Raw genomic sequence first — 8,252 nt, forward strand, 5'->3', positions numbered from 1 at the left:
ACTTTTTTTTTTCAGATGTTCAGGTGGACCTGCTCTACAAATTTGCCATAAGGACCCTCAATGTCCGCCTGGAAAGTTTTTGAGATATTTGGAAAAGTTTGGAAAACACATTTTTTGCATCTCCTCCTAGACCGTTTGACCGATTTGCACTAGAATCTCCAGGAAGCATCTTTGGAGCAAGCTCTACAACCGTGCTTTTTGCATTTTTGAAAATCTACTTTAGTTTCGGAGATATTGATCGTTAAAGTTGAGAGGGGCGTGGCCTCACAGCTAAATTGTCATAACTTCATGACCGATTAAGGAATCTTAACGAAACTTGCAGGAGGTCTTCGGAGACCATCCCAGACCATGCGTGTCAAATTTGGTGCAATTCGACCAAAAGGGGGCGCTATAGCAGCATTCAGTACCTGTACCTTCTAAATTGTTTGATTTTGAAGGGCGGCAGGAAGTGCTGATTCATTGTCATTATGGCCAGCCTTCCTTCTTGTATGACACTTGACACTTCTGAGCTGATTTCAGAAAAGAAAGTGTCATTTGGCCTGTAGGGGGCGCTATTGTTTGCCTATGGGGGGCGCTACAGCAACGTATCTCCGCAACCGTAACTCGTAGAGACTCACGGATGGCGGCGTTGGACTCGGGGTGAAAAAGTAGCGGTACGAGGCCCGGGATCACCATCGCACCTTCCGTTTCCCATTTATTAGGGGTTCGAGCCCTGAAGGGGCTGAAACCCTATTGTTTTTCAAAATCCGAATATATTATTATTATTTTTCATCTGCCCCAACGCAAATTCCCGTGAGTTGGTAAATGGTAGAGACCTGAAACCTGGCCCAATGACAGATATTGTTGGCTGGTAGGTGCTCAAAAAAGATTTTTCGAATCGGCCTGAAGGTGGCGCTATAATCGATGGTTTTACGTTAAAGGCCTTAACTTCCACGCCGTTGGTCCGATTTTCAAACTTTTTTTTTTCAGATGTTCAGGTGGACCTGCTCTACAAATTTGCCATAAGGACCCTCAATGTCCGCCTGGAAAGTTTTTGAGATATTTGGAAAAGTTTGGAAAACACATTTTTTGCATCTCCTCCTAGACCGTTTGACCGATTTGCACTAGAATCTCCAGGAAGCATCTTTGGAGCAAGCTCTACAACCGTGCTTTTTGCATTTTTGAAAATCTACTTTAGTTTCGGAGATATTGATCGTTAAAGTTGAGAGGGGCGTGGCCTCACAGCTAAATTGTCATAACTTCATGACCGATTAAGGAATCTTAAAGAAACTTGCAGGAGGTCTTCGGAGACCATCCCAGACCATGCGTGTCAAATTTGGTGCAATTCGACCAAAAGGGGGCGCTATAGCAGCATTCAGTACCTGTACCTTCTAAATTGTTTGATTTTGAAGGGCGGCAGGAAGTGCTGATTCATTGTCATTATGGCCAGCCTTCCTTCTTGTATGACACTTGACACTTCTGAGCTGATTTCAGAAAAGAAAGTGTCATTTGGCCTGTAGGGGGCGCTATTGTTTGCCTATGGGGGGCGCTACAGCAACGTATCTCCGCAACCGTAACTCGTAGAGACTCACGGATGGCGGCGTTGGACTCGGGGTGAAAAAGTAGCGGTACGAGGCCCGGGATCACCATCGCACCTTCCGTTTCCCATTTATTAGGGGTTCGAGCCCTGAAGGGGCTGAAACCCTATTGTTTTTCAAAATCCGAATATATTATTATTATTTTTTTTTCATCTGCCCCAACGCAAATTCCCGTGAGTTGGTAAATGGTAGAGACCTGAAACCTGGCCCAATGACAGATATTGTTGGCTGGTAGGTGCTCAAAAAAGATTTTTCGAATCGGCCTGAAGGTGGCGCTATAATCGATGGTTTTACGTTAAAGGCCTTAACTTCCACGCCGTTGGTCCGATTTTCAAACTTTTTTTTTCCAGATGTTCAGGTGGACCTGCTCTACAAATTTGCCATAAGGACCCTCAATGTCCGCCTGGAAAGTTTTTGAGATATTTGGAAAAGTTTGGAAAACACATTTTTTGCATCTCCTCCTAGACCGTTTGACCGATTTGCACTAGAATCTCCAGGAAGCATCTTTGGAGCAAGCTCTACAACCGTGCTTTTTGCATTTTTGAAAATCTACTTTAGTTTCGGAGATATTGATCGTTAAAGTTGAGAGGGGCGTGGCCTCACAGCTAAATTGTCATAACTTCATGACCGATTAAGGAATCTTAACGAAACTTGCAGGAGGTCTTCGGAGACCATCCCAGACCATGCGTGTCAAATTTGGTGCAATTCGACCAAAAGGGGGCGCTATAGCAGCATTCAGTACCTGTACCTTCTAAATTGTTTGATTTTGAAGGGCGGCAGGAAGTGCTGATTCATTGTCATTATGGCCAGCCTTCCTTCTTGTATGACACTTGACACTTCTGAGCTGATTTCAGAAAAGAAAGTGTCATTTGGCCTGTAGGGGGCGCTATTGTTTGCCTATGGGGGGCGCTACAGCAACGTATCTCCGCAACCGTAACTCGTAGAGACTCACGGATGGCGGCGTTGGACTCGGGGTGAAAAAGTAGCGGTACGAGGCCCGGGATCACCATCGCACCTTCCGTTTCCCATTTATTAGGGGTTCGAGCCCTGAAGGGGCTGAAACCCTATTGTTTTTCAAAATCCGAATATATTATTATTATTTTTCATCTGCCCCAACGCAAATTCCCGTGAGTTGGTAAATGGTAGAGACCTGAAACCTGGCCCAATGACAGATATTGTTGGCTGGTAGGTGCTCAAAAAAGATTTTCGAATCGGCCTGAAGGTGGCGCTATAATCGATGGTTTTACGTTAAAGGCCTTAACTTCCACGCCGTTGGTCCGATTTTCAAACTTTTTTTTTTCAGATGTTCAGGTGGACCTGCTCTACAAATTTGCCATAAGGACCCTCAATGTCCGCCTGGAAAGTTTTTGAGATATTTGGAAAAGTTTGGAAAACACATTTTTTGCATCTCCTCCTAGACCGTTTGACCGATTTGCACTAGAATCTCCAGGAAGCATCTTTGGAGCAAGCTCTACAACCGTGCTTTTTGCATTTTTGAAAATCTACTTTAGTTTCGGAGATATTGATCGTTAAAGTTGAGAGGGGCGTGGCCTCACAGCTAAATTGTCATAACTTCATGACCGATTAAGGAATCTTAACGAAACTTGCAGGAGGTCTTCGGAGACCATCCCAGACCATGCGTGTCAAATTTGGTGCAATTCGACCAAAAGGGGGCGCTATAGCAGCATTCAGTACCTGTACCTTCTAAATTGTTTGATTTTGAAGGGCGGCAGGAAGTGCTGATTCATTGTCATTATGGCCAGCCTTCCTTCTTGTATGACACTTGACACTTCTGAGCTGATTTCAGAAAAGAAAGTGTCATTTGGCCTGTAGGGGGCGCTATTGTTTGCCTATGGGGGGCGCTACAGCAACGTATCTCCGCAACCGTAACTCGTAGAGACTCACGGATGGCGGCGTTGGACTCGGGGTGAAAAAGTAGCGGTACGAGGCCCGGGATCACCATCGCACCTTCCGTTTCCCATTTATTAGGGGTTCGAGCCCTGAAGGGGCTGAAACCCTATTGTTTTTCAAAATCCGAATATATTATTATTATTTTTCATCTGCCCCAACGCAAATTCCCGTGAGTTGGTAAATGGTAGAGACCTGAAACCTGGCCCAATGACAGATATTGTTGGCTGGTAGGTGCTCAAAAAAGATTTTTCGAATCGGCCTGAAGGTGGCGCTATAATCGATGGTTTTACGTTAAAGGCCTTAACTTCCACGCCGTTGGTCCGATTTTCAAACTTTTTTTTTTCAGATGTTCAGGTGGACCTGCTCTACAAATTTGCCATAAGGACCCTCAATGTCCGCCTGGAAAGTTTTTGAGATATTTGGAAAAGTTTGGAAAACACATTTTTTGCATCTCCTCCTAGACCGTTTGACCGATTTGCACTAGAATCTCCAGGAAGCATCTTTGGAGCAAGCTCTACAACCGTGCTTTTTGCATTTTTGAAAATCTACTTTAGTTTCGGAGATATTGATCGTTAAAGTTGAGAGGGGCGTGGCCTCACAGCTAAATTGTCATAACTTCATGACCGATTAAGGAATCTTAACGAAACTTGCAGGAGGTCTTCGGAGACCATCCCAGACCATGCGTGTCAAATTTGGTGCAATTCGACCAAAAGGGGGCGCTATAGCAGCATTCAGTACCTGTACCTTCTAAATTGTTTGATTTTGAAGGGCGGCAGGAAGTGCGGATTCATTGTCATTATGGCCAGCCTTCCTTCTTGTATCACACTTGACACTTCTGAGCTGATTTCAGAAAAGAAAGTGTCATTTGGCCTGTAGGGGGTGCTATTGTTTGCCTATGGGGGGCGCTACAGCAACGTATCTCCGCAACCGTAATTCGTAGAGACTCACGGATGGCGGCGTTGGACTCGGGGTGAAAAAGTAGCGGTACGAGGCCCGGGATCACCATCGCACCTTCCGTTTCCCATTTATTAGGGGTTCGAGCCCTGAAGGGGCTGAAACCCTATTGTTTTTCAAAATCCGAATATATTATTATTATTTTTCATCTGCCCCAACGCAAATTCCCGTGAGTTGGTAAATGGTAGAGACCTGAAACCTGGCCCAATGACAGATATTGTTGGCTGGTAGGTGCTCAAAAAAGATTTTTCGAATCGGCCTGAAGGTGGCGCTATAATCGAAGGTTTTACGTTAAAGGCCTTAACTTCCACGCCGTTGGTCCGATTTTCAAACTTTTTTTTTCCAGATGTTCAGGTGAACCTGCTCTACAAGTTTGCCATAAGGACCCTCAATGTCCGCCTGGAAAGTTTTTGAGATATTTGGAAAAGTTTGGAAAACACATTTTTTGCATCTCCTCCTAGACCGTTGGACCGATTTGCACCAGACTCGCAGGGAAGCATCTATGGAGCAAGCTCTACAATCGTGATTGGTGGATTTTTGAAAGCTACTTTAGTTTCGGAGATATTGATCGCTAAAGTTGAGAGGGGCGTGGCCTCACAGCTAAATTGTCATAACTTCATGACCGATTAAGGAATCTTCACGAAACTTGCAGGAGGTCTTCGGAGACCATCCCAGACCATGCGTGTCAAATTTGGTGCAATTCCACGAAAAGGGGGCGCCATAAACGCCAGAAATGGGCGTGGCTTAACATAAAAAAGGCTGTAACTCCACACCTGTTTGTCCAATAATCGCAAAACTTGTCAGATATATCAAGGAGGATGTCCTAGTCAGAATCAGAAGCTTTGTCATCTGCGCAAGGCTTGAACCCCGCCCATCGCCGCTTGCGGCTATATTATGGTTTATTTTTTCTTTTCCTCTCTGCCTCATTGCAAATTCCCGTGAGTTGGTATACTGCAGAGACATGAGCTTTGGCCCACTGACAGATATGCTTGGTTCCTAGATGCTCCAGAAATATTTTGTGAATCGGCCTGATGGGGGCGCTATAATTAGGGGTTCAAATTTCAAACTTTGAAAGGCCATAACTTCCACGCCGTTGGTCCGATTTTCAAACTTTTTTTTTCCAGATGTTCAGGTGAACCTGCTCTTCAAAGTACCCCCCAGTTTCCTCAAGGTCCGCCTGGAAAGTTTTTGAGATATTTGGAAAAGTTTGGAAAACACATTTTTGACATCTCCTCCTAGACCGTTGAACCGATTTGCACCAGACTCGCCAGGAAGCATCTATGGAGCAAGCTCTACAATCCTGATTGGTGGATTTTTGAAAGCTACTTTAGTTTCGGAGATATTGATCGTTAAAGTTGTGAGAGGGCGTGGCCTCACAGCTAAATTGTCATAACTTCATGACCGATTAAGGAATCTTCACGAAACTTGCAGGAGGTCTTCGGAGACCATCCTAGACCATGTGTGTCAAATTTTGTGCAATTCGACCAAAAGGGGGCGCCATAAACGCCAGAAATGGGCGTGGCTTAACATAAAAAAGGCTGTAACTCCACACCTGTTTGTCCAATGATCGCGAAACTTGTCAGATATATCAAGGAGGATGTCCTAGTCAGAATCAGAAGCTTTGTCATCTGCGCAAGGCTTGAACCCCGCCCATCGCCGCTTGCGGCTATATTTATTATTATTATTATTTTTCATCTGCCCCAACGCAAATTCCCGTGAGTTGGTAAATGGTAGAGACCTGAAACCTGGCCCAATGACAGATATTGTTGGCTGGTAGGTGCTCAAAAAAGATTTTTCGAATCGGCCTGAAGGTGGCGCTATAATCGATGGTTTTACGTTAAAGGCCTTAACTTCCACGCCGTTGGTCCGATTTTCAAACTTTTTTTTTCCAGATGTTCAGGTGGACCTGCTCTACAAATTTGCCATAAGGACCCTCAATTGGCCCAATCCCACCGCAGCTAGTAGCGCGGTCCCGCTCCGCTCGACTCGACTTTTGGTCTCATCCCACCGGTATAAACCGGCCCAGCTCGCTTTGATTTGGGGCTGAGTCGTGCTACTTTTAGTACCTGCCTCGTCGGGGTTCTATTCTGCGAACCCGGGTTCATACGGTGACGTGAAAACATTCTAGACGACTGATTGGTCAGGCAGAATCGTGTTTACTCTCTATCCTACTGACTGTCAATGCAGCGCTGCATACCAGTTTACTTACCTACTCTTCTCTTCTATTATGCTCTTCCATCAGTCTTTTGTTTTGCTGCCTTCGCCTCTGGTGAAATAAAATCGGCGCGGTGGTTTCAATTGTCCAAAAGTCCGCTGCTCTGAAGCGCTTGTGTAGTTAGTGCTGCGTCGGCTCCGCTAGGCCGCAGGCGCTTGGTGAAGCCGCGGTTTTGCCTGGTGAGAGGCCGCGGGGGTAGAGGCTTCACTCTAGCGCAAACCCCGTCCCTCGTGCCCGCCCCTTTAGCAGCGCTTGTGAGTTTTGACTAACAACAAAGTGATATCCATTCTCCTGGTCGATTGTCACTTTTGCCCATGTACACTGTAACACCCGCCCAACATGCTGTGATGCTATGAGCTGGCTGCTCAGGCCAGGATCAAGGACTGTGGTCATGCCAGCACTGCTCTCTCTCTCTCTCTCTCTCTCTCTCTCACTCACACACACACACACACACACACACACACTGTAGGTCATTTAGAGGCACCAGTATTTCATAAACAGTTTAAAAGTTCTGTGTATGGATTTAATTGTAACGTTATGTTATAGCATATTTCGGGACATGGGTGGAGGGCAGATATGCGGTCGCTTGGACGACCAGGTGTGGGCGGGGGCAGATGAAAGGCGGTCGAAGCAGAACGTCCATCGGGTTGAAGCAAGTAGAGCCGAGTGGTGACGGGCTGTGCAGGGCTGTAAAATGTGGTGGAATTGAGCCAAATGTCCGCCTGGAAAGTTTTTGAGATATTTGGAAAAGTTTGTAAAACACATTTTTTGCATCTCCTCCTAGACCGTTGGACCGATTTGCACCAGACTCGCAGGGAAGCATCTATGGAGCAAGCTCTACAATCGTGATTGGTGGATTTTTGAAAGCTACTTTAGTTTCGGAGATATTGATCGTTAAAGTTGTGAGAGGGCGTGGCCTCACAGCTAAATTGTCATAACTTCATGACCGATTAAGGAATCTTCACGAAACTTGCAGGAGGTCTTCGGAGACCATCCTAGACCATGTGTGTCAAATTTTGTGCAAGTCGACCAAAAGGGGGCGCCATAAATGCCAGAAATGGGCGTGGCTTAACATAAAAAAGGCTGTAACTCCACACATGTTTGTCCAATGATCGCGAAACTTGTCAGATATATCAAGGAGGATGTCCTAGTCAGAATCAGAAGCTTTGTCATCTGCGCAAGGCTTGAACCCCGCCCATCGCCGCTTGCGGCTATATTTTTGAGTATTTTTTGTAGCATCCTTCCCTCCACAACCACCTCCAGTGGCTCCAGAGTGGTCCCCAGCACAGAGCCTGCTCTCCTCAAGTGGGCGGAAGCATTGACTTTCTGCTCAACTCACACAAATTCAAGTTTAATTTCAAATTGTATTAAGATTATAGATTAACCCCTTGAGATATATTATCATCTCATTTTCGAGGGCGTACCAACATATATCACAATCAATATACAACAGAGGAGTGTAAAAAAAAAAAAAAAAAAAGATGGACATACAATAATCAATACAGATCGACACACAATAATCAAGATGACAACATAAGGGCAGGCAAAACAAAAGAAAACAAGACTTGGTCGAAACCTATATGGCCTACAGTATA

This window comes from Poromitra crassiceps (assembly GCF_964638095.1).
Source record: "Poromitra crassiceps genome assembly, contig: HAP1_SCAFFOLD_280, whole genome shotgun sequence".
NCBI classification, from domain to species: Eukaryota; Metazoa; Chordata; class Actinopteri; order Beryciformes; family Melamphaidae; genus Poromitra; species Poromitra crassiceps.